The sequence below is a fragment of the Oryctolagus cuniculus genome, chromosome 9, assembly GCF_964237555.1.
Source record: "Oryctolagus cuniculus chromosome 9, mOryCun1.1, whole genome shotgun sequence".
In the NCBI taxonomy this organism is placed as follows: Eukaryota; Metazoa; Chordata; class Mammalia; order Lagomorpha; family Leporidae; genus Oryctolagus; species Oryctolagus cuniculus.
Window position 1 is genome coordinate 65,489,073 of NC_091440.1, and position 27,954 is coordinate 65,517,026.

Consider the following 27,954-nt stretch of genomic DNA (forward strand, 5'->3'; position numbering starts at 1 on the left):
AGAACAGCACGGAGTCTAAAAATAGACACCTACATATATGGTCAACGGAGTTTTGGATAAAGACGGAAAGGCAATTCACTAGAGAGAGAGCGGGGCAGGCATTTGCCACAGCATCGAAGCTGCTGCTTCAGACACCCCGATTCCATATTGGAGTGCCTGGGTTGGAGTCCTGGCTCTCATTCCAGCTTCCTCCTAACGCAGACTTGGGATATAGCAGGTGATAGCTCAAGTGGTTGGTCTCCTGCCACCTCCGTGGGAGACCTGGACCGAGTTACTGGCTCCTGGCTTTAGTCTGGTCCAGCCCTGGCTGTTGCAGCCATTTGGAGAGTAAATGGAAGCACTTGCTCTCAAAGTCTCTCTCTTTCTCTCTCCCTCTCTCTCTCTCTTTCAATCTTGTCCTCCATCTCTCTACTTTTCAAATAAACAAGTAAATAAATATTTGTGTAAAAATGCAACTCAAAATGTAAGTTTATTAGAGAAGAGAGGAAGGAAGGAAGGCAGGAAGGAAGGGAGGGAAGAGAGAAGAAAGACCTGACATGTGAACATGTGACGTAATCACACAAGTTCCAAGGCAAAATCATGGAGCACTGGGCTTGACGCCCAAGTCTGGTCTGCCTCAAACACTGCAAGCTTTCGCCAAGTGCCTCACACTGGTTCTACATCATGTGAATGGATACATTGATTTGGGTGACCTTAGAGTTTCAGGTAATCCTCTGAGAGTTAAACGAGTGAAAATAACTCAGTGAGGCAAGAATTATGAACTGTGGACTCCACCTTGCTGCCCTCGCCCCTTTGCAGGTTTCTCTCCACAAACACCCACGGGTGTTGCAGTCCTGGCCCTGTTTCCTTTCTCCCTCCCGGCTTGAGTACTGTTTTGTATTTCCAGGGCTTTCCAGGCACCACGTTCATGCCTGTGCGTTTCAGATCTACGTTTTCAGCTCAGAGGTTCTTGAACTTCGCTCCCAAACTCGAGACATCAACCTTTTGTTTTTCTCACACTGTATTTTGGTGGGTCAGGAATTCAGGGAGGGCTCAGTTGGGAGCTTATTCATGATCTCCATGGCATCGCCTAAGTGGCCAGAGCAGGAGCTGCCCCTTCCAGATGGCCTCTCCTCTCACATGTCTCACGGGGCAGGGGATGGCTGGCTCCGTGCTGAGACTCAGAGTTCAGCTCCTGTCCAAGTCTCTCCATATGACCTGGGCTTCTAGCACACTGCAGTGGAAATTCTTCTGATCTCACATTTGTCAAATTTATATCTTGAAGATAGACCATGAGAAGTTCTTTGCCGCTTCATGTCACAAAGTAGGAAACACAGCACAGATGGGCAGTCCCATGCCCTAGAAGAATGAAGAATGAAATTTAGAGACGCTCTCATGGAGTTTTCTGTGGAATTTTATGTGATATCAGATCCTTGCAGGGTCACCCAGAGCAGACACTGGCCAACCTGAACACTCAGCTGAGAGTTGTATTCTGTGTGATAGAAACAAGCATTTATGTTATTGTTTTAAGAATACTGTATTATTTAAGTATTTTCTTTTATTTTTTACTTCTTAAAAGAGTAATCTGCTATGATAATTTATTTGTTACTTCTTCACTACAGTAAGGTAATCTCACTCTAATGCATGCATTCATCCTATGGATAAGGTAAAAAAGCTTAGACCCTACAACTTCTCCAGGTGTACACAGCCAGAAGGCAACTCCCCCAATCACTTCAACTCGAGGCATCAGAGACTGCATTCTCATTTCTGTCTTGAAGGTGGTTTTGCTCTCCCTCCTATTTTAGTTTCTTTCACCAGAATTTCACATCTCTCCATTAACTTGCATATTAGCTTTACTGTTCCCCAAAGGCAATTAACTTTCAGGCTTATGCTCTGAAAGCTAAGACCTGTATAACACTGTCTTTTTTTTTTCCCCTTCAATAATGATGTGTATAGCATTGTCATTTAAATGATCTCCTTCTGATCTGAAAGTTGCATATTATAGTGTAAACTTTGGAGAAAGCCACAGTTAGTCTCTCTCCACTGAAATTTCTGTTCACAGCGATGCTGAGTACCCCAGCAAGAGCAAAGGTGATGTACAACTGAGGAAGAAGTTACACATCAAAAAAAATTTCCACTTCATATGCAACATTGTATGAACAGTTTGAAGAACCTGACAAGTGTTGCACTAGCTGTTGTGACCCATGCTTTGTAAGTAATTGTAGCACTCCCATCCAACAATCATCCTGTGAGTAGATAATTGTGACAATTTAAGATAGGAGGAGACTGACAGATGGAGTAACTCCACAGGATGTAGTGATTCCTGGACACACTCCCGGCGTTGTTTGCTTGTTGGGTAATCAGCACTCAAGTCCACCTCTCTATCAGAAGTGATTAGATGAGGCGGCATGGTTCTTGGTCAGCAGCTCTCCACCTGGACCAGAATGAAATCCAGTTCTCATAGTCAGCCATGAAAGCTAATGGCTAGTTTGGTGCTGGGGCTGTGAAGGTGTTAAAAAAAAATCAAGCCTGGATATATGAGTCAGAGAAGTCTAAATTCCCTTCAAAATGCGTTATGGTGACATGTTAAGAATATTTCTTAAAGTTAATCTTCTTTCCTTTTAATCTGTAGAAACTAAGGAAAGTAAAAATAGGTAAGAAGCAGAGAATAACTGTGATAATAGGAATTATAACTAACGTACAGAGGCAGAATATGAAATGAATATGGAAAAGGAGAGGCCACTGGCTGTGCAAGTTCAGGTGGTCTGTTTGTCCCCAGCTGAATTCCCTGCAATTCTGGGCAGTGTCCAGTCGTCAAAGGTGGTCCTAGTGGCTTGAGCTATCTATGGGCTTCAGGTAGGAGACACTAGGGAGTTTCATTAATTTTGCTTTACATTTAAAGAGGACAGTGCCATGCAACAGATTTATGTTCTTCGAGTGAGGAGCTTTAAAGGAAGACATTTTAAAAAGACATTCAAATGCTGATCATGGGACCAGTGCTGTGGCATAGCGCTTAAAGCCATCACAAGCAATGGCAGATTCCATATGGGTGCTGGTTCCAGGCCTGTCTGCCCCACTTCTGATCCAGCTTCCTGCTCATGCACCTAGGAAAGCAGCGGAAGATGGCCCAAGTCCTTGGGCCCCTGCACCCATATGGGAGATCCAGAAGAAGCTGCTGCCTCCTGCCTTTGGATCCGCCTAGCTCCAGCTGTTGTGGCCATTTGGGAAGTCAGACAATAGATGGAAGACCTCTCTCTGTCTCTGTCCCTCTCTCTTTCTCTGTAATTCTGCCTTTCCAATAAATAAATAAATCTTTTTTAAAATGCTGATCATGAACATTCCACCTAGTTACTAATAATGACTCTAACAATCAGTAATGAGGATATTTTAGATAATTATCCTTAACTTCATTTTGTCATTAGCTGTAAACATTCCAAGCACCTAACACTGAAAACCTTAACAATTCCGCAGGCCCTAATCACATGCCTGGAGACTGAGTAGCACCTATGTTTTTGGATACAGATTTAAACATGGGAAACAAAATAGAATTCAGCCCCTGGAAACGGGTTTTGGCTGGGAAAACAGATCAGGGTCAACACGCAAGACCTGAGAGTTCTCCGAATCGAGAAAGCAGCCTCAGGGTAGACCAGCAATAAAGATGGGTTAACGCTGTGATCTGGAACAGGATCAAGCCACCAACGAAAAGTTAAAGTAGCTCCTGCATGCTAGGCGGGGTTGAGGCTCTAGCCAGAGGTCTAATTGCCCAACTCGTGGGGAAGAGGAGTAAGAAGCTGGAGAAACCCAGGAGGGCTGCCATAGGGGTTTAACTGCATCCATTGCAAGGAGATAACTCAGTTCAAGCCACTTGGCCTCTGGGAAGGTGAATTCAGATATGAAAATCTTTGAAAGCAAGTATTTTGAGCTAGTTTTTCACTCTGGGCTAGATCTCAAAAGTCAGTCACGGTGTCACTTAAGTGCATCTTCATCCCCCTCTCAGGCAGCAGGCCAAGGCAGCCTTCAGAGGTGTGATCTCCTGAACTTTTAAAAATTGTGTACCACCACCAACAAAACATTTGAAGTACCTTCATTTATATGAATGTGTCTGTTTACAAGCAATGCACTTGCACGATTTTCCTCAACTGCTATGTGTGGGCAGTCCTGCATATTTGTGAGTTCTACATCTGTTGCTTCAACCAGCCATGGATTGAAAAATATTTTTAAATCACATCTGTGCTGAACATATGCAGATTTTTTCTTATTATTAATCCCTAAACAATACAGTATAACAACTATCTATATAGCACTTGCATAGTGTTTGTTAGGTATTAAAAGTTTTCCAGGGGCCAACACTGTGGTGTAGCCTGTAAAGCGCCTCTTGCAGTGCCGGCATCCCATTATGGGTGCTGGTTTGAGACACGGCTGCTCCACTTCCCATCCAGCTCTCTGCTGTGGCCTGGGAAAGCCATAGAAGATGGCTAAAGTCCTTGGGCCCCTGCACCCGCGTGGGAGACCCAGAAGAAGCTCCTGGCTTCGGATCCACACAGCTCCAGCCTGGGAAGTGAACCAGTGGACGGAAGACCTCTCTCTCTCTCTCTCTCTCTCTCTCCTTCTCTCTGTGAAACTCTGACTTTCAAATAAATAAATAAATCTTAAAAAAAAAAAAGAAAAAAGTCTTCCAGAGATGATTTAAAGCACAAGTCAAGAATATACATGGGTTAAATGTGAATACTACGGCATTTCACAAAAGGGAATTAAGCATCTGCAAATTTGGTACCCCCGGGGGATGGGGGTGCCTAGAACCAACCCCCCATGGATACTGAGAAACAACTATATATTCAAAAATGGAAACCAAAATAGAAACTTAGAAGGCGGAAATGAAGAATATGCAGAAGTTCTAGTATGCTGCTGTCATACCCCAGTAGATGGTTTCTGAGGGTTTTTTGGAGAGGGCACATTCCATTTGGGGGATCTTTCCTTGAGAATATTAATGGTGAATTACATGGTCTGAATGGCATGACTAGGTTTCCAAACTCCTTGCACCAGGCCTGCAAACATGATTTTTATTTCCCCCATTCATTAATCTGACAGAGAAGGCCCACAGAGGTCTATCTTGGGTATTCCGAATTATTCTGATTAATGGCAGACAGCCCTGGCCTCAGATGGTAATGTTGTTCTGCCCTGATTGTCACAGCACAGCCAGAGTGCACCGATTTATTTTCTGCCTAAAGAATATTAGGCTCCAGCTGCTGAGGTCAAAGGCCATATGAAACTTCAGCAGATGCTGAATCCAGGAATTCTCCTAGCACCTGGGTCTCAGGTTCTGAGCCAGAATCTATTTTTTCCCTAGAGATCTGGGGCCCTCGGGTCAGAGGACAAGCACAGCTGGACACGAGAGTACTGCTGAAGCAATGCTGGAGGCTGATGGCTCGCAAGACCGCAGCACCAGGGTTGTTGCCATGTCCCGGGTCCATAAACAAGGGGGCCTGAGCCTTGATCCTAGCGGGGTTCCTGCTGGAACCCCAGGCTTGCTTAAGACTTCATGAAGGCATTTTGGTATCTGGCTCTCTACAGACTTTTTATAATAACAGGTTTCCTGAGGTATAATTAGTATTTTATAACTGTTTTCCATATATTCACAGATATATGCAACCATCACCACATTCAATTTTAGAACACTCCATAAAAGCCATATTAGCCCAACACACCTCCTCCTGTCTATCCTCTAGCCCCAGTCAATCACTAATCTATTTTCTGGACCCTGCATACAAATGGATTTGTATAATATGTGGTGTTTTGTGAACACCTATTTTTTTATTTATTTATTTATTTTTTTTATTTATTTTTTTTTTTTTGACAGGCAGAGTGGACAGTGAGAGAGAGAGACAGAGAGAAAGGTCTTCCTTTGCCGTTGGTTCACCCTCCAATGGCCGCCGCGGCCGGCGCGCTGCGGCCGGCGCACCGCGCTGATCCGATGGCAGGAGCCAGGAGCCAGGTGCTTTTCCTGGTCTCCCATGGGGTGCAGGGCCCAAGCACCTGGGCCATCCTCCACTGCACTCCCTGGCCACAGCAGAGAGCTGGCCTGGAAGAGGGGCAACCGGGACAGAATCCGGCGCCCCGACCGGGACTAGAACCCGGTGTGTCGGCGCCGCAAGGCGGAGGATTAGCCTAGTGAGCCACGGCGCCGGCCAAACACCTATTTTATTTTTTACTTAGCCCAATGTTTTCAAGGTCCACCCATGCTGTAGTGTATGTCAGTACTTAATTTCTTTTTATTGCCAAATAATATTGCATCATGTGGATACACCACACTCTTTATTTATTTATATTTATTTATTCATTCATTCATTCATTTATATTCCATCAATAGACATATGGCTTGCTTCTACTTTTTGACTATTAGGCATGATGCTGCTAAGAACATTTGTGTTAAATTTCTATATGGACATATGTTTGCGTTTACCTTAGGTATAGTCATGGACTTAGGAGTAGAGCTGCAGGGGCATATGATAACTTTATATTTAACCTTTGCAGGAACTGCCAGCCTGTTTTTCAAAGTCACTGCACCACTGGATGTCCCATCAATGTCTTATGAAGATTCTGTTTCTCCACATCCTTGTCAACATTATTAGTTTCTTTTTTAATTATATCATCCTGATGGGTTGGATCTCAATATTGATTTGGTTGTATTTCTCTGATGACTAATAATGTTGACATCTTTGTATGTGTCTTTATTGTCTACTGTACTTTTTGGGGAGGGGATTTCTATTTAAATCCTTTGTTTTTAATTGGATTTTTTATTAATGAGTTATAAGAACTCTTCATATACCATAAATACACAGCTCTTATCAAGAATATGATTTTCCAAAATTTTCTCCCGTCCGGTAAGTTCTCTATTCATTTTCTGGATGATATTCTTTGAAGCACATAGGTTTTAATTTTGATGCTGGGGTCACTGCTGTGGCATAGCAGGTAAAGCTGCTGCCTGCAGTGCCAGCATCCCATATGGGTGCCAGTTCAAGTCATGGCTGCTCCACTTCTGATCCAGCTCTCTGCTATGGCCTGGGAAAGCAGTAGAAGATGGCCTAAGTCCTTGGGCCCCTGCACCCACATGGGAGATCTGGAAGAAATTCCTGGCTCCTGGCTTTGGATTGGCAGCTCTGGCCGTTGCGGCCATTTGGGAAATGAACCAGTGGATGGAAAACCTCTCTCTCTCTCCCTGCCACTGCCTCTCTGTAATTCTGCCTGTCAAATAAATAAATAAATTTTTAAAAACATAATGTTGGTGCTAATTTACTTATTTTTCTTTCATTATTTATTTTTTTGGTGTTCTATTTAAGAAACCATTGCTTAATCCAGGACCATAAAGTTGTATGCTTGTCTTCTTCTAAGAATTTCATAGTTTGTGCTCTTACATTTAAGTAATTTTTTTTTTTTTGGACAGGCAGAGTGGACAGTGTGAGAGAGAGACACAGAGAAAGGTCTTCCTTTTCTGTTGGTTTACCCCCCAATAGCCGCTCCAGCAGCGCGCTGCGGCTGGCGCACCATGCTGATCCGAATCCAGGAGGCAGGTGCTTTTCCTGGTCTCCCATGTGGGTGCAGGGCCCAAGCACTTGGGCCATCCTCCACTGCACTCCCGGGCCACAGCAGAGAGCTGGACTGGAAGAGGAGCAACTAGGACAGAATCCGGCGCCCCAACCGGGACTAGAACCCCGGGGTGCCGGCGCCACAGGTGGAGGATTAGCCTAGTAAGCCGTGGCGCCAGCTAAGTTAAGTATTTGATCAATGTTTATTTTACTTATTTGAGAGGCAGAGAGATAGAGAGTGACAAACAAAGAGAGATCTCCCAATCATTGGCTCATTCCTCAAATGCCCACAGTGGCTGAGGCTAAGTCAAGCTGAAGCTGGGAGCTGGAACTCAATCCACACCACCTACAGGAGTGGCATGGATCCATGTTCTTGAGCAGTCAGCTGCTGCCTCCCAGAGCAAACACTAGCAGGAAGCTGAACTTTGGAGCAGAGCTCAGACTAGAATCCAGGCATTCCAATATGGGATGTGTGCATCCCAGGTAGTGTCTCAACCACTGGGCCAAATGCCTGCCCCTCTGACCAATTTTAGTTTTTCTACGTAGTATGAAGTAGGTGTACAACTTCATTCTTTTGCATGTAGGTATTCAATTATTCCAGAACTATGTATTAAAAGGACCATTCTTTCCCTCATTGAATTGTCTTGGCATCCTGTTGAAATACAAAGGTTTATTGTCTTGGCATCCTTGCCTGGACACGCAAGGGCTTATTTCTGCACTTATTCCATTGATTTGTATGTCTGTCCTTATACAGCATACATTTGTATAGGGCCTCCTATTGCTCACTCACTAAAATTAATTAAGCAGTTAATTAAGCTTTTTTTACATTTTTATTTGACAGGCAGAGTTAGAGAGAGAGACAGAGAGAAAGGTCTTCCTTCCATTGGTTCACACCCCCAAATGGCTGCCGCGGCCAGCGCGCTGCGTTGATCCGAAGCCAGGTGCTTCCTCCCGGTCTCCCACACAGGTGCAAGGGCCCAAGCACTTTGGCCATCCTCCACTGCACTCCCGGGCCACAGCAGAGAGCTGGCCTGGAAGAGGAGCAACCAGGACTAGAACCGGCACCCGTATGCGATGCCGGCACTGAAGGCGGAGGATTAACCAAGTGAGCCACGGCGCCGCCCCTAATTAAGCTTTTAGGCAGGGCACCAATGCTTCTCACTGAAACCCAGGAAGAAATTACCAAGACAGCCTCAGGAAGCCCAATCACAAATCTCAAGATCTGCATTACAGATTTAGTTCAAAGGACTCCCAGTCCTTGTGTCTCTTTTCCAACTCTAAAATTGTCAGGCATGGGAATCTGACTGGTTTAGTTGGGCAAGAAGTACTGTGTCCACTATAACCGGGACTAGGGTAGCACAACCTAGACAGTCTCATGGGGCCCATCCCTTTGTTGGGAGTTATACAAAGACAATACATCCAAGTCCTGGCCATCACAGTACCCTCTTAACATTTCTCCCAATCTCCAGTCTCTCTGGCTGCCACCCCGACTCACATAAGTACAGCTGCAGGCAGACATCTGGGTGTGCTTTGCATACACAACCAAAAAAGGCAGACTTTGGGCTGGATGGGACCACAGCTTCTTACCCTGAAAACAAGTTGCATTTTGTGAACTCTATTATCCTACCATTCACTTACACAGATAGGATCAGAGCTCAGTAAAAGTCTTGCTTAACATCCTTTTGATTCAGTTAACCAATGAATCAAAATCTTGTTTAATGTCCTCAGCAGATCTTTGTGAATCATCAAATTTTTGGCAGAGTCTTCATCCAGCTTGGGGCAGAGAGCTCTCTGAGACCTGACTACATTTTTTTTAAAAGATTCATTTTATAACTTTGAAGGGCAGAGTTACCGGGGTGGACAGGGCCAGGGGAGAGGTCTTCCATCCACTGGTTCACTTCCCAAATGGCCACAGTGGCCAGGGCTGGGCCAGTTAGAAGCCAGGAGCCAGGCGCTTCACCTGGGTCTCCCATGTGGGTGCTGGAGTGTTGGCAATGATCACCAGGGGGACCCATTCAGAAGCAAAGGCAAACACTGGGGTATAAGATTCTGAGGGGATTGTCTCTCTTAGTAGAAGTTCTCAATGTTTCTAGAAAATGAAAACAGCAATTATTTGATTACAACCCTCCCAGCTGCTTGTCAATACCTCCAAGATAACATCTCAGCTTCTTGGTGTGGTCCTGACAGTGATCACAATCTGGCCTCACTGTTCCTTTTCCCTCCCTCTTACATACCTTACACCCTTACCACACACACACAGTCACACACATACACACGCACACACACACACGCACACTCACACACATACACACTCTCACACACATACACACAGTCACACACACTCAAACACACTCGCTCACACACATACACACCCACACACTCAAACACACTCACACATATGCACACTCACACACTCAAACACACACATATATACAACTCACACACACATTCTCACAGTCACACACACACTCACACACTCACACTCTCGCACACTCACACACTCTCATACACTGACACATTCACTCACACACTCCCTTATACACTCACACACACACTCACAAACACACAGTCACACATGCGCACACACTCACACACACGCATACACACACACTCACACACACTTTCCCCACCCTGTTCCCATGTCCAAAATGCCTTTCCCTGCCGTGCTACCTGCAGTTCCACTCATCCAGTGTCACCGCACTGTGGGGCTTTCCTCTTCACCCCCTCTCCTCCCTACAGAATTCCAATTCCTTTATTCCATGCCCACGTGGCCCTTTCCACAAAATTCTATCACATCACTCACCAGATTGTTATCATCGCTACAGAGCTGTCTCCTGCCAAGAGTTTTCCCAAGGGCAAGAAGCTTTCCACACCAATAATGTGTGTCCATCACAGGTGTCAAGGAATGCTGTTGAGTGAACACGTGTAAAGAAATTGCACTAATTTTTGCTGTTAGGAGGAAGTCCACCAGTTTTTTTTTTTTTCTAACAATCAAATACAAAGGGCAATGTTTGCCTCTAATTTGAAAAATTCAAAAGATTTTCCTGGAAGACTTGTCCAAAACCAGAGTCACATTCCAAGGAGTATTCTGAAAATTTCAGTGTAAATGAGTTTCATCTGAATGTGTGGTAACCTAGGGCAAAGGATCATGAATTGAATGGAGCTATTGATTTTTTCTTTTACTACTGAATTTCACTGAAATCCAAACCAGCTTTACTTTGTGCTGCAAAAAAAAAAAAAATCTTCTAAGGAAGGCTAAAAGGTAAATACTGCAGAACTGATTGTCAAGTTTTTCCTTCTTTGTTACAAACAGGAGGAAAATCGATTTTGATATCATTTGAGGAAAAGAAAGTAGAGAAACCACAAGTCATCTGTGCAGTTAGTGACACTTTATTTATCAGCACAAAATGTCACATCAACCCTGCATCTAGTTAGTGGCAGAAATTGTTCATAATGCATAGAACAGCATTTGGAATTCATTTATCTGAGATCTCTAGCCTTGTGTTCAGAATACCTAAGGTGGGAGTCTCTGATTTCATTCTCCAAAGCAATGAGTAGACCTCACAGACTGCAATTTGAATGCATGGGATTCTGTACAAAAACCAAGATTTGGTCCCTAGGGAAGAACAAGTAAGAATAAAGAAACACAACAAAGCTAAACTAAAGAAAAGAAAAGAAAAAAAAAAAAGATGGCAACCTATTAGAAAATGCATAACATCATCTTCATGATTAGGATTCTCTTTGTTTTAACCCTCAATAGCATCAGCCAACAAAGCTTCCTTTCCCGTTGAATTTCCAAGTGATGCTTTTGGTGTCCAGGAAAAATTCCATCTGGATTGTTCAGAAGATCTAATCATTCCTAGTAGGAAAACTATACAAGAGACCTCTTTGGTTCTTTCTCTAGCTTCTCTTGTCCTCTTATTTCCTACAGGAATTGGTGGGGAAGCCCCCAAACCAAAGTAATACATTCTACGTCTAGGAATAGCAAGGAACGGGCAGCAGGGGCTGCTACATCCCACTTCTATTCTGGCCAGGGGAGAGGAGCAGACAAAGAGGAGAGAGGAACGTGGGGGAAGACGCACTCAAGCATAATATGAGGATTGCACCTCTGGGCCTTGCTCCAAGGAAGGGAGACAGAGTATGGAGTTGACCTGAGACTTCTCAAACTCACAGATAGTTAGGGGGGCATTTTCCTGTATTCTATGCTTGCGTTTAGAGCAACAAGCTATTCACCCTATGCTACAGGAAAGGATAAATTATATTTTCCTGCATAGTTCCTCTTAACTAATTTTCTAGTTTAAGGCTCATATATCTCAATGCCTGTGAAATGTCTAGTTCAGAGTGTCATCCTCCTGTTCCCCAAGCTTGCCCCTTCTCCTATCTTCTGTATTTAATTTGCAGTATCAGCATCACTCCCAACACCAACCACACAGTTTAAAAACTGAGAAAATACTCATTTCCACACTCTCCTTCAACCACAACCCCTATCCATCCCAGGACCACGCCACCACTTACTAAATTCTAGCAATTTTACCTGCTAAGTATTTCTTAATTCCTCACACTACCCCTTCTCTTTTTCCTTTGTTAGTTTATAATTTCTTGCCATATTGCACTTTTAGGGCATAATGAACACTAAAATAATTCTTGCTTTGATGGAATGAAAACAGAGCTTCCACTAGTTTATGCTAAGAAATGAATTCCTTTATCAGATTCTCTGGAGTTAAGCTGCAGGACAAAAACACAGAAGAGGATTACACGAAATATCTGAGAAGGGATTGTAAAAGGGGATCAAGCTAAATTTCCTTCACTCTCATGACTGGAGGATACAAAGCAAGCATTCAAATATTTCACAAAGCTGACCCACTGTGTGTTCTTATCAACCTTTTTAGATCTAGGTTCTACCCAAGGATTAATATATAACGATCTCGATAATCTATGGTTTACCTGAGTGCTTCTTAAATGTACATTTTGAATGCCTGGAGTCATGTTAAAGTGGAGACTCTGGTTCAGTAGGTGTGAGGTGGAACCCCAGCTTCTGTGTTCCCAACAAGTTCCCAGAGATGCCTATGCTACCTCTAGGCTTTTGGGCACAAGGGCCCAAGTGATTTCCTTCAGAGCAAAGTTTCATTGCCATAAACAACAGTACTGTCAGTGCTAAAATACTGAAAGGATCTCCAAGCCTCCAATCTATGTATTTTCAACTTCATGGCATCAAAGACTAACTCAAATGGGAAAGGGCTGTTTGGCACTAAGAAACCCTCAGTTAAGTCCTCTATAGGCTACAGAAGGCATACTGTCCTGGGGATTTAGAGAAGTTCAGGACAGGGCTAGATACACAGGCGTGGACAGGCTCCAGATCCAACAAGGGTCTAGAAGCATGTAGGGAGAAGAACGAGCATTGAGCAGAGAAGGTTCAGCCGCTGCCTGTGGCACTGGCATTCCATATGAGAGTGCTGGCTCAAGTCCCGGAGGCTCTGCTTCTGCTCCAGCTTCCTGCTAATGCACATGGGAAGGCAGCAGAAGGTGACCCGGGTGCTTGGGCCCCTACTACCCACGTGGGAGACGTGGCTGGAGTTCCCAATTCCTATTTTTGGCCTGGTCTAGACCTGGCAACCATTTGGCAAGAAAAATACCAGGTGGACAGTCTCTGTCTCCCCGCTCCCACTTTGTGTCACTCTGACTTTCGGATGAATAAGTAAGTCATCTTAGAAAGAACAAACATTGTATTAAGCCATTGCCATTCCTGGCCCTGAAGGCATAGATATCTTAAGAACCCCAAGATCACCAAGGGAGGTCAGTCAGCAGACACTGAGGCTGCCTTCGAGGAAACCCTTGGCTCTTGCCAGAACCATGGTACCAAAGCAAAGAGGAAGAACTAGAATTGGCCAGCTCCAACCAGAAGAGAGAGTAAGGGAGCTCCATGGCACAGTCCACAGGGTCTGTACCCCAAGGAACAGAGCAGGGCAGAAAGTGGTGGAAATGGACCTACTGTCGCAGGCAGAAAATAAACAACTCATAAGCTCATTCAATAAGTTCATGCAGGAATGAGAGTTCTCACGCTTTTTATAAAATTGCAAGGCTATTTAAAAATATGTCAGAATGGGGAAAAGGCAACTCTCGGCAGACTTTGTTGGATGCACCACTGACCACCACAGTAAGGCGAGGCCCAATAGCCAGCAAACAATGAGTGCAGAACATCTCAGCCTAGTCTTCTCTTCTACCTGTGTCATCTTTGGGCACCACACAGAGATTCTGACCCCAAATCTCCATTTTACTCAACAAGTCAGTCCTTTAAAGGACTCTGGGTAAATGCATATTAGCTCAGACTCTCTTCTAAACAAGGCTGTTGGCTTTCCCAAGTAACTTCCTGCATTCTTTTCCAAAGAGAACTGTCTTGTCAAAGAAAATACAAATAGGATGGAATAGTTTCCACCCACAAAGACTTACCCCAGCTCCATTGAAAGCTCAGTGAAGGAAGCCAGGACAATCTGATTATTGCAAAACACACAGGGCATTTGAATCTGAATTTTGCCCTTTGGGTTCATCTTCAACAGAACCGTGGAATACAAACTGCTGAGGCTTAGCACATCCAGCCCGGGAGGATAAAGGGCTTCTGTGACCTCATTGCCTCAGGAAAGCTCAATAGGTCACGTTTCCGGCCTGGGCCACTTTGGCTTTTCCTTCCTATGCACAAAATTTCAGAAGTCACTGTGTCGCTGAATTTCCTTTGGTGACAGAAAAAAAAATAGTCATTATTGTTGAATGCAAGGAACTGATCTGACCTGCAGTCAATGATTTCTTCCTGCAAGTGACAAAGCCTGTTTCCTCCAGCTGATAATGAAACCTTGGAAATGCTGTGGACACGCATTTTCAAAAGCAAACAATCCACAGCAAGGATGCAATCCTGTACCTTGATCAATCCAAAGGGAAGAATCATGCTTTCAAACCATTTTTTTTCTATTATGGTACAATACACATGGCAAAATGTTTCATTGGAAGCATTTTTAAGTGTATACTTTAGTGGTGATAAGTGTATTAAGCCATGATTTCTCTCTTTTTATTATTTTTTATTTATTATTATTATTTTAAATTTATTTGACAGATAGTGAGAGACACAGAGAGAAAGGTCTTCCTTCTGTTGATTCACCCCCCAAATGGCCACTATGGCCGGAGCTGCGCCGATCCAAAGCCAGGAGCCAGGTGCTTCCTCCCGGTCTCCCACACAGGTGCAGGGGCCCAAGCACTTGAGCCATCCTCCACTGCCCTCCCAGGCCACAACAGAGAGCTGGACTGGAAGAGGAGCAACCAGGACTAGAACCTGGCGCCCATACGGGATGCGGCGCCACAGGCAGAGGATTAACCAAGTGAGCCACGGCGCTGGCCCTATAGCCATGATTTCTCAAATAAATATTGATAAGTGAGTATCCAGTCTATTTGCAGAAATATCCTCAACAAGGGCAGCAGAGAGCACTCCAGTTTCCAGTGCAGAGAGAAATGGAGCAGTGGGAAGCTTGCACAGGAGTGAAGTCATGGGCCTCAGGTAAGAAAACAAATGTTATACCCCTCTTTCCCAGTAGGGGAGTTAAAGCAGGGATATTAAGGGAGTAGTCAGGAGCTTCCGGTCCTCAGGAATGTCCTGTTGACGTCTGTTGAATCAACTGCCCTACCTGCTTGCTGGCCGGGCCTGAACGCAGTCCTATTTGCCAGATTCACTGATGGCAAGTGTGTCCCTAAGCTCCTCGGAGAAGAGACATATAAAGGAGTCTGGTTTGGAGGAAACCCGCATGATGCCTTACTAAGAGCTCTGTCTTCAGAATCAGAAAGACCTGGTTTTCAAGTACCAGCTCTGCTCCCTCGGGTGTTGTTACAAGTTACTTAAACTCTCTGCATCTCGGTTTCCTCATCTGTAAAATGGGGGTTACTGTAAGTATTTTGTAGGATAGTTATAAGGTATAAATTAGACAAGAGGACGAATGAGGACAGGCTAGACTTTCCTGCATTAACAAATGAATCCCATGAGCTCAATGGCTTAACCTGACAAATGTAGACTTCTTGCTTAGGTCACAGTCAGGAGGGGCGGGTGGCTTTTCTCCAGAAGTGACCTGGGCTGATTCCAAGTAGCAACTCTGACATCTAAGAGACATTTATGTCCTGATGAATGGAGGAGTCAACTGGCTTACTGTGTCATTTCTGGTTATAGTCCATTGGAAATAATCACATATGTCATCAGTCAGGGTCCCAGAAGAAAACAGATGGCTCACTCTAAAGAGCCACCTGTCTCTGGATCATTGACAAAGGTATGAGCAGGGTAAAGGAAAGCATAAGGGATGGTGAGGCATGGCATTGCCACCCACAGTCAACTCAGGCCCTGGATTCTAGTACCTGAAAGTCAGCAAGTAGACAGGAACTGGGATGCTGGGAACAAACAAACTAAACTAACCACCTCCTCCTCCTCCTGTCTTTTTGACTACTTTTTACTGCTGCTTCCCATTGGCCAAGCCCCACAGCGAACCAGAAGTCAATGTAGCCTGAGTGATGCTGTCCATCAAAGGGCAGCTTCCTGGGGTCTCAGAGCAGGGTGGAAAGTAGAACTGGAACAGCCAAAGGAGAAGGCCCAGCAGAGCGCACAAAAAGCTTTGTAATATGTCAAACGCATATTTGGTGCTCAAAATTTGAATTGAAGAAGGTGAGAGTATATGAAGAAAAATATTAAACAGTTGCCTGGGGTGGGGGGGGGGGAGAGCTTTGGCATAGCAGGTAAAGCCACTGCCTGCAGTGCCCGCATCCCATATGGACTCGGGTTCAAGTTCTGGCTGCTCCACTTCTGATCCAGCTCTCTGCTAACGAGTCTGGGAAAGCAGTGGAAGACGGCCCAAGTGCTTGGGTCCCTGAATCCATGTGGGAGACCTGGAAGAAGCTCCTGGTTCCTGGCTTCTGATCAGCCTTGCTCCAGCCATCGCAGCCATTTGGGGAGTGAACCAGCAAATGGAAGGTCTCTCTCTCTCTCTCTCTCTCAATCTGTCTCTACCTGTAACTCTGTCTTTCAAATAAATAAAATAAATCTTTTTTAAAAAGTTGCTTGTGTCTATTAAGGTTTTCAGCTAACTTTGCCTCTGGCAAAGAGAAACTGACATTTGCTAAGGAGAATTTGTCTCTCTACAAAAAGGGCAAAAGTCCAAAGCTGGGCTTTCCTTCCTCTCCCTTGAAAGATGACTTTAACAGGAAGAATAGTGTTTTGTTTGCAAAGTGAGAAACATCCATAGCTCTTCCCCAAAGAACTGTATCTGTGCTGCCAGCAATTACAAGCTAAGCTGAGACTAATGGCACGGTTACACTGATAACTGCTGCCACTGTTTTCATTCTTTAACTTGCCAACAGGAGCCTCGGGTCCCTAATCTTGTACAAGGGCCAACCCAACAAAAGCAGCAGTTGAAATCCCTTCACTTCAAAGCTCAGAGCATTGTGAGGAAGCTTGCTAGTTGTCTGTGCTGGGCTTTGCTAAATAATAGGCTGGATTCTGTGCCAATAAAAAGCTTCAGAGCACACTTTTCAATGTTACACTAACACCGTTGTCTGCACATCAGTGTTGTGCCCTTTTCCAAGGATCAAGTTCATGCCATTGTGTGTGTTAATGTCAGAAACTCACAAAGACTTTGGATTTGACCCACCTCTTCAGACATCATTAATCTCCGGTCTTGGAGAGATGGGGAGTATCCTCTGCTTGAATCCTTTCAATGGCAGGAATCTCACTTCTACTAACACCAGCAACATCTCTGCATTTGCTTTGAGCTGGGTAAGGTGTTTTGCTGGTATGATCGCCTCACCCTTCCCGACAACTCCCCAAGGCAGCCGCTGTTATTAGCCTGCTTTACAAACCAGCAAACCAAAGCATGGAAGAGCAAACTATCGCAGGATCCACAACCACACTGCGCCGACGCCAGAGTTCGAAACCAGGTCTGTTTTTCTCCAAAACCCAAGCATTCCCCCAACTAAGTTCTCCCAGTACCTTCCAGAACAACCCATTTCCATCAAGAACTGTCTGAAATAATTTTTACTACTGCTCTCAGATGTTTAGCTAATCATTCTAAGGATTATATGATGGCAAAAATGGGAATAAAAATTTCTTAATTATAATTACATTAGATGTCATTTACCTGTTTAAAAAGCACGCCGATGACCACGTTTGAGCCTTTGCATAGTCAGAGAGTGTGAGAGAATAATGCCCCTCTCTGCTTCACCTATGAGAAAGCCGAGTTTCAGAGCACGTTGTCCCATGTGCCACTTGGTGGCAGAGTCAGGAGCAGAGCCTGGGTCCCTTGCCTCTCGAGCCTGTTCTCTTTCCACTGCACCACAGTAGGAGCTCAGTCAAAAATGAAAACTCAGCCAATGTGTTGGCCCTCCACAAAGCCTCTTTCCCAAAGTGCCTTTGTCTAGAACTCGAGGAGATATCACTCTGACCCTGGTTTCCACACTACTTCTGGTCTTTCTCCAGTGCACTGTGGTCTCACAAACTATTGTATTTAGAAAGTTTGGTCTTCCTAAGAAATGGGTCCCACACCCACTTCCCAGACTTGAATTCCAATGAGCAATTCTGTCTCCATCAGCTTTACTTCCTGACCTTGGCCCAAACCAGTACTGGCCATGTGTTCCTGGGACTGGATGACAGGGACAGTGAGCAGAGCAGACAGAAGGCAATCTTGGGCCACCGTGGCACAATGATGCTTCTGTTTGGTCCACAGCATGCCAAACAGCTGTTTCCAAAATGTCCAGATGTTCGGCATCACACGGAACAAAACTCTGATTCATTGGCCAAATATTCCTTTGTCATCTAATCAATCGACACATGTTCAGATGTTTTGGCATCCTGCAGACGCTGTATTTGCTTATAAGTGAGTAGATTTTAATAGTTCAGCTAATGGGAAGTATACCACAACAGAACCTCCCACACTATTTTCTAGCACACAACTCTCCTTCTATGTTGCTTGCCAAACTGACAACACAAAAAGTCCCTGCATTTTGAAAATTCTTTAATCAATTAAACACATCTGCATCAAAGGCTAACATTATCTTCTGTTACATTATGAAAACGACAAGGAAAGCTTGGTTTCCCGGTGTAATGAAGCCCAAACCACCACAATGTGGTTTAACACAATGCCGTGTGTTAACCTTCCTTACTGTGCCCTTGATTGGCTACTCCATACTTCACACGGTCAGCGAAAATTATTGCACTGTAATTTTTCCCAATTGTTTTTTTATACCCAGATGCTTGGAAACACATTTTCCAGGATGACCATCAGCGAGTGCTTGAAACGATTTCCGAGGGATGAGACCTCGAAGCTCATCTCCAAGGTGGGGGATAGCTTTTCCCTCCTTGGAAGATCCTAGGCTTCCTTCCTTCCACTTGCACCCATCAGTTCACACCTAATCACATTGCTACTAGTATCTATTCTGCATTTAACTGTCAATGCATTTGTCAGGCTCTGTGTTAAGTGCTTGAATGACTTGACTTTAATTCCCTCGAGAAGTCTTTTCTGGCATGAGTATTTTGGTATGGAATTATACACCATCTCAGTGTCAGTGTGGGGGTGAGGAAGCTTCAGTTTATGAGGGTCTGCATCTTGTTCAAGGGCATACAGCTACTGGGCAGCAGAGCTGGACTCAACCTCGGCCCATGTGCCTCCCAAACCCATGCACTTCACATTTTATTCTTTTCCTGCCTCCCCTCTGCTTACAAAGGGGTCTTTCTCCAACACAGGAGGGAATCCACCAACCCAGAGCATGAGACTCATTCCAGGGTTTCCTTTTCTTGTCTTGGCATTTCCATTCCTACAGTTCCCCACCATAGTGCTTTGGCTCAACCCTACAGATTACAAGCCATCCCCAAGACAGCACACCCTTTTTCTCCTCCCTTCTCTCCTTACATCATATGTGCCCAGACCCATAGTCTGCATGCCCAACATCTCTGCAAGGGAAAATCCCTGCTCATCCAGCAAGGACTACTCAGAAATTATCCTGACCCCCACAGGCTTTTCTCTTCTTCTACAATCTTGCTTGGTTCCAGGACTCAACACATTGATGGTTCTTAGAGTGCTGGCCTTGTGTTTTGAAATAATTTGTCCGGTGGTCTCCTCATTCTGAGAGCTTCTTGGGGAAAGGGATTAATTTTTTTTAAGATTTATTTATTTATTTGAAAGGTAGAGTTACAGAGAGAGAGAGAGAGAGAGAGAGGGAAACATACACACACACGCAGAGAGAGAGAGAGAGAGAGAGAGCGCTCCCCTCTGAATCTCAGTTTTAAAGTTCCAGGGAAAGACTCAATTCTAACACTAGAAAGATCCCCACCAGTGATCACATTATTCCAGCACACTGCATTCATAATCACCGTGTCCTGGAGAGGAAGTGGCAACTCTGTTACATGAGAGTGGGGGTGGGAGCCTGAACAAACAAAACAACAGATGTCTGCTACAGTCCACTAACGGCAGAACTTGAAAAAAAAATCATCTCTTAACACCGGGGCTAGCAAGACCTTGCTTCTGCAGTCCTTCTCAGCGTGGTGGAGGTTTAACAAGGACTTCTTAAAGACCAAAAGGTCATCAAAACTCACAGGAATGCTTTCCCAACAGAGGACTGCATGCCCTGATGAATGAGATGTTTGTGCTCATAGGATCCTCTCCAGAATCTTCAGATGTCCCCATGTAGGGAGCTGCAAAGCCTCTTTACTCCTAAAGCCACAGAGCACTGCTTATTGATACTGATACTTGTGTTACTGGTACAAATTTCTGGGCAGTTAGGTCATAAAAGTAAGAATCCCTCAGCACCCACACAGGTAACGCAAACAGAATCTAGAGGCCCTGGGGACACCAGGCTCAAGGCATCGGCCATGTTCAGTGTTCCAGAATGGACTATTTCATCTCTGTGAGCCTCTCTTTATTCCATTGAAGAAAGAGAAAAAATTAAGCAGACCATCTTCTATGAGTTGCCAGGAGAACCAAATGAAAATATAGAAAGCCCAACATTACATTAATATTATTTACTTGTATTATTTCAGGAGAAAATGGAAAAAATTAATATACTTATCTAGAAGAGAATGGCAAATAGTTATGTAAAACTGCTTATATTTTCACATGAAATTTTTTGCCCTAACTAAAATGGAAGCCATCAATAGAAACAATAAGGGGAAATGCCAATGGGACCAGTTAAATACCAGAAATTCATAATCAACTGTGTGTTTCTGTTATAACTTCATAAGAATATATGTGTGTCTGAAAATCCTCTGGAAGACAATTCAATGAAAATAACTTTTTTGGAGAGATGAGATTGGGGGAATTTTTTTCATCTGCTTTCTGTGAATGTTATCTGAGCTTGAGATTATAAAATTATATTTTAAAAAATCCTTCTTTGAGGCCAGCACTGTGGCTCACTTGGTTAATCCTCCGCCTGCGGCGCCGGCACACCAGGTTCTAGTCCCAGTTGGGGTGCCAGACTCTGTTCCGGTTGCTCCTCTTCCAGTGCAGCTCTCTGCTGTGGCCCGGGAGTGCAGTGGAGGATGGCCCAAGTGCTTGGGCCCTGCACCCGCATGGGAGACCAGGAGGAAGCACCTGGCTCCTGGGTTTGGATCGGCACAGTGCACTGGCCACAGCGGCCATTTGTGGGGTGAACCAATGGCAAAGGAAGACCTTTCTCTCTGTCTCTCTCTCTCTCTCATTGACTCTGCCTGTCAGAAAAAAAAAATCCTTCTTTGAAATGAAAGAAATTAGTGGACATCATTCTGCTAAACACTTTGTGGCAGCCATGAGATTCTTGGTCCCTGCCTGGGTCCTTAGGAATCCTGTTAGTCTTCATGGGCCCAGTGAACACATCTGCAGGTGGAATTGCCCAAGAATTGAACTAAGTTAACAAATACTGCGTCTCTGTCTAATAGAGGTGGTACTCTGAGGTAGGGCACATGAGAACTCTCCCTGCCCACACTTTGTTTGCCTGTCTCTGGGCACTGTACCCGATGTTCCCTGGGAGAACCACCGGCTCACTTTCTCAGTCGAGGTGTTCCAGGTAAAGCCGAGCTGGAGCACTTGGTGCAGGTTTAGTCCCATTTGTCCATCTCTACAGAACTGTGAAGAGGCTGAGATTTGCCCTACTTGCAAGATCAGGCAGTCTGCCACCATCTCAGGGGTGCTTGCCCAGGACACAGACTCCTTGAGAGGGAACACACACACCAAAAACATTCCTCACAGCACAAGCATAGCTCAGTTCCCCGGGTTCTAATTGCATGGTGTGCTGGAGAGGGCCAAGAGACACCACCTGTACTTGTAACAGGCTCTGTGGTGGGAGAGAAACACAGGGTCAAGCACATTTTCAGCAGGCAGAGGACATTTTAGCCAGCAACAAATAGGCCAGTCTGCTTTCCCTCCCCAGGCAGGTGAAGTGGAACTGCAGAGCTTTGGCCTAGTGAGAAGCTATAGAAGTGCTCAAGTAGCAGAAGGCTGGGACGTGCAGTCTGGCACATCCACCAGGCACATGCAAGGTGCTATGTGACATGCATGTCCCAGCAATATCACCTTTGCCTGGTCACATACAGGGATGTGCACGTGACCCAACAGGACTCCTGAGACAAAACCAAACCTTTGAGCCTTTTCCTGTGAGAGAACGGAGTTAACCCGATGAAAGCAGAATTGAGAAATGGAGAGAGCAGGCAAGTGAGTTCTTATGTCATCACGTGCATCACTATAAGAAGCCAGGCTTAAAGCTAAGCCAGCTACCTCCAGAATTTACATTCATGGTAGGCAGTTTGGGTAGAGCATTCTGTCACTTGCTACCAACCGAGTTCTAATGTACACAAATATCAATGCAAATCTGTATTCATTAGGGTTCTCTAGAGAAAGAATAAATAGGATATGACACGTGTGTTTATGTGTAGGTATTATACACACATATTCAGGTGTTATGTGTAGGAAGATTATAAAGATCTGGCTCATGTAATTACGGTGGCTGACAAGTTCCAAGATATGCAGTCTACAAGCTGGAAAACCAGGAGAATAATCCTGTATTCTGAAGACCGGAAGGATGGAAACCAGGGAAGAGCAGAAGTTTCAGTTCAAGTCCAATGCCAGGAAAACACTGATGTCCTAGAACAAGGCACTGAGGCCAGAGGCATTCCACTGATGCAGGCTGTCACGGGTTCCATCAGCCCCCACACCCCTATCACAGGGGACAACCTTCATTACTCAGACCACCAATTCAGACATTAGGTTCACCCAGAAACACTCTCCCAGACACATCCAGAAGCACTGTTTACCAAGCAGCAGAGCGTCCCAGGGCCTGGTCGAGTTGAGATGGGAATTTAATCATCACAAAACGTTTACTAGAAATTGCATTCCAAATGCTATGAATGTGCTTCGGTCTCTTCTTCAGTGAATGTTTAAAGTTCTGAAGCTGATTCAACTCCACATATTTATTCTTTCAGAGTTTTGTAAAAATGGGGCTCTTTGATGAATCATTGGTTGATTCACTTCATCCAAGGTTTAATCAATGGTTTTAAGAACTTAGGACTATATTTTCATAGTCATGTGGTTTCTTAGGCTAAATCTAAAGTGCTTTCCTTCGACTATAAGTTCTATTTCCCTAATATATATATGTGAGACATATATGAGATATACATATATATCATATACACACACACAGAAACATACACACACACACACACATATATATCTTCCTGAAAGAAAAGTAGGAAGGGTAAGAGTGGGAGAGAGAATTTTTAAAGATAAAAATCTGTTTGGATTTGCTATTTTAAGTTCACAGCCCTGGCCACTTGATATTCATTTTGCTTGCCTGGCTTTCATCACAATGATTACCCATTTAACGACGTTCTAGCCGAAACCTGAGGGGAACAGCCGGCTAGCATTGCAGTGAGATTGCCAGAGGCAGGACGGAGCCTCACTCGCAGGCTTCTCTGAACGCTTCCATCCACTTCTCTGAGTTCACCTCCCCTGGAGGGGACAATAGAGACAACCGCCTGATGTCCCGAATGCATGGACAGCCAAATATTAATAACTGTCACGTCTAGGTGGTGGGTATATTGATGTTCATTGAACAATTTCTTCCAACTTTTCTGTTTATTTACAAGTTTTCATAATCAAAAGTTGAGATGAAAATAATACAAGACTTTGTAACCATTCCTAAATAGCCCATTGAGAACATCCAAAAATGGTTTGACTGCATTTCACTTTCCCACTGTATCTTTTTTACATGGCTCCTTCAGGGAGAGCCCAGAGGAGTGGCGAGACTGTGGCTGGGGCGAGGGGCCTCGGTGCCCTCGGTCATCTGCCGACAGACAGGAAGGCCCCTTCTCCACCCCTCCGCTCTCTCATAAATGCACCAGAAAGATTTCCCACCTCAGTTCTGCACTAGTTAACTTGAAGCTGGTGGGTTTAGGAAGCTCTAGTCCAGCACTGGGTCAAGGCACAGTCTCTGATCCATCCGCTCTCCCTTAGAAAAGACTGATACCAGAATGCTGCTCTGTCTGGCCTTTTGGGTCTATTTAAAATGGGTTTGGAATCTGGAGGAGGGGATAAGTTGCCCCAAATAGATACAAAAGACTTGAGAGAAACGCAGCTTCCTGTAATAATGTGATACCAAGTTCCCAAGAAAATATGTGCTTGGAAGATTCGGGCCATATGGTGTGTCTGGTCCCTTTTTCTGTTCCATCTCATCAAATACATAAGGCAATTCTGGTTGCTGGAAAGATAGCCAAGACAGTGTAAATTGCAGTATTTTCATTACAAGATACATCTCGAAGGTTCCGTCAGCTCTGGCTTCTGAGGTGCAACTGTAAATGATTAAGCAAAGACTACAGTTTGTGTTTGCAGAGTGAAATTACTTTCACTTTTTGTTACTATTAAGCTGTTGAATACCGTGACCATTATTTTAAAAAAAGCTAAAAATAATTTCTCGAGAGATATGAAGAAATGCTTGAATAAACAGGGAAGTGATGTTCCGGAACAGAAACATTCAGTTTTAGAAACGTATTAATTGTCCCCAAGTGAATTTACTTTTTTCCTGTAGTTCAAATAAAAGCCTCAATGAATTATTTTGGAAACTTCACCAAATAGTTTTATTCCCTCCCTCAATTTTTTATTATGAAAACTTTTTTTGAAACAGCAGAAAAGTTGCAAGAAATAGTACAATGAATATCAGTGTATCTGCTTATAGTTCATAATTGTTCATTTCTGGCTGTTCTTGCCTATGTGTTTGTGCCTACATGATTATATGTACGCACAGCTATAAGTATATACACACATTACATCTAAGTACTACACATTATAAAAAGGATTATTTATATTTTTTGTATTATTGCTGAATTATATGAAACTATGTTGCAGACATCATTATGAAAATGATCTCAACAAATATCTCCTTAAATAAAGACACTTTCCTATATAAGGATACTAACATGACGTTCAGGAAAATAAACAATATCTCCCTAATATCTATTCCATAATTAAATTCCTTAATTGTTTTGAGAATGTCATTTGTTATTCCCCTGCCACCTTCAAATCAGAATTTAATCAAGGGTCACATGTTATATTTAGTTTGTTTTTTGAATCTCTTTTGGAGCTGTCTCTCACCTTTAATTTTCAAGTCTCTTTGAAAACAACCTTTTTATTATAAAAATAAGTTGGAAACAATTTAAAAATAACTTTGATCTTTTGAAAAGATCAGGCTAGTCCTTTGTTCCCTCTCCCAGGTGGAGTTTGTTGACCTTTGCCTGGTGCACTTGAGCTTGTTCTTCCACCCTCTGGGGCTTGGATGGGTTCAGGGTAAACATCAGTAGCAAGAGCCCTTTTTGGATCACACCACCCATGTATTTCCCATGGTGCACCTCATGCAGTGGCTAACCACTCAGGCTGTTCTACAATTTATCAGATGGTTAAAATGCTGCCCACCATATCTCTGCATTGTAAGGGAAAGACCCCATGTGTATTATGTTTCATAATATGCATTTTATGGCGTTTTTTGAAGAACCTTCATACTAGCAAAGGAGAGATAATGCTCGCAATCAACATGACAAAACAGATTCAGACATACAAGGGGCCTGATGAATGAGGCTAAGTGGTGAGCTACCCTGGAGTCTCTCCCTTGGGCTCCAAGTCCCGACTCCAGAGCTGCTCTAGAATGGAGGAGTTGATTCCGTTGGGTTGATCCTACTGGAGGGTTTCTTCTCCATTACTCCAACCAAAGGGACCCTCTTGTGGGGAGCAACTGGGAGCAACTCGGACTAGACTAAGTTACTGGAATTAAGACTTATTCTATGCATCTGCTTTCCCACAATATGGCGCTGAGAAGGGAAACAGCTTCTACACAGATGCCTCCAGTTCAACCAATAGACTGTGGGACCTGCTCCTGATTGGAGGAGAGCAGCGTACTCGGTGTGTGGGTAGCAGAGTTGGGATTGGTGGAAGAGGACTATAAAGGAGGAGAGAGACGGCATGCACCAGGAACATCTAAGGGGAACATCTATCTGAAGGAACACCTGAGCAGCCCCCGAGAGAGCCGGCCGGGGGTGTGCCGCTCCCCCGCGGAAGTGGGGAATGTGGCAGGGGGAACCGCCCTTCCACGGAGGTGGAAGGGTGGGTAGCCAACCCGGGAAGAACCAGCAGCAAACCCGGGGAGGGCCGAGCAGACGAAAGAACAGCGCAGGGTCCTGTGTCGTTCCTCCACGAAGACGGGGAGCGACACCCTCTCACTAATTTTGAGGAATGAAAAGAGAGCTTTTATCATTATGCCGGCCTAGCCGTCGTGTAGGATTGTCCCCTTGTTCCGTTGACAGGGTGTCCTGGGTTTACTTCCAGTCACTGTTTTTATGAAGTCAGCACAGACAATGGGAAAGTGGCACTTACATAGCGAAATAAACTGTTCTTGATGAAAAAGGATGTTCCACAGCTCTCAGATAATGGCTCACCGCTCTCACTACCCTTATTTCTTACATGTCACAACATTTGACAGTCATCTCTCTTTATTTCTTAGTGATGACAACAACTGATTTCTGTGTAATGAAACAGGCATCCAAATTAGATATGGTGCTGTTCACTTGATCATCAAGATTCTCATTTCAGGGGCCAGTGCTGTGGCGCAGTGGGTTAAAGTCCCAGCTTTAAGTGCCGACATACCATATGGGCACTGGTTCAAGTCCTGGCTGCTTCTCTTCCGATCCAGATCTCTGCTATGGCCTGGGAAAGCAGTAGAAGATGGCCCAAGTCCTTGGGCCCCTGCACCCGTGTGGGAGACCTGGAAGAAGCTCCCGGCTCCTGGCTCCTGGCTTCAGATCAGTGCAGCTCCGGCTGTTGCAGCCATCTGGGGAGTGAACCGGTGAATGGAAGACCTCTCTCTCTGTCTCTACCTCTCTCGGTAACTCTGTCTTTCAAATAAATAAAATAAATCTTAAAAAAAATAGTTGTAATAATTTTAAAAAAAAGGTTCTCATTTCCGTGATGACCCAGTAGCTCTATAATGCTACAAGAATAAAACAACCATGTAACACAGTTACATCAGCCAACTGCCTCATCTTTCATCACCCTTCAGTTAAATCTTAGCAATGGGCATTTCGATCCCAGACTGCAAGCAGAATAAAAAAGTTCCGCTCTGGATCGTTAAAGAAAGTTTTAAGGCATATCCATAGCCATGTGATATTGACATTTTCATTAAAACAAAACTGCTGAAAGCACACAATCTAAATCTTAGAAATAGTTATGCTAACAATAAGAACTAATAGCCCTTAAGGGCTTACTACTCACTAGGTAGGAGGAAGGCTATGATAAATACTGAACAGTAGTATGAGTATTGACCCATCAGAATTCCCATTATAGCAAATGTATTATACCAATTTTCCCATAAACTTACCAGTTTAGGTTAACAGAAAAATTGGAAAGTTCAGAGACAGAATTCCTATATAACCTCCATCCTTTGACGTCTAGTTTCCCTCACTATTAACATCTTTTGCTGATTTAGTGCATTTGTTAAAATTTACAAGCCTATATTGATATATTAACTAAAGTTCACAGTTTATATTAGTGTTTATCCTTTGTGTAGTGTACTCTATCAAAGCACTTCAAAAAATGTGTGGAAAAATGAAATTAAAAGATAAATGTATCTTGGTGCAAAAAAATGAAATCTCTGCACTGGTTTTTCATATTACACATTTTTAAAAAAAGATTTATTTATTTATTTTGGAAGTCAGAGTTACGGACCTCAGATGGCTGCAATGGCCAGCGCTGGGCCAGACCAAAGCCATAAGCCAGGAGCTCCATCCGATCTCCTACATGGGTACCAGGGACCCAGACACTTGGACAATCTTCTGCTGCTTTTCCTAGGCCAAGAGCAGGGAGTTGGATCAGAA

The 27,954-nt window shown here is 44.2% G+C and overlaps 1 long non-coding RNA gene across 1 annotated transcript; it reads right to left on the minus strand.

Moving 5' to 3' along the window:
- Positions 1-438: 438 nt before the first annotated feature.
- On the minus strand, positions 439-14,158 carry LOC138843799 (uncharacterized). Its single transcript, XR_011378798.1, has 2 exons — positions 14,010-14,158; positions 439-1,338 (listed from the first exon to the last, which is right to left on the minus strand). It is a non-coding gene; the product is annotated as an uncharacterized lncRNA (long non-coding RNA).
- Between the last annotated feature and the right edge of the window lie 13,796 nt (positions 14,159-27,954).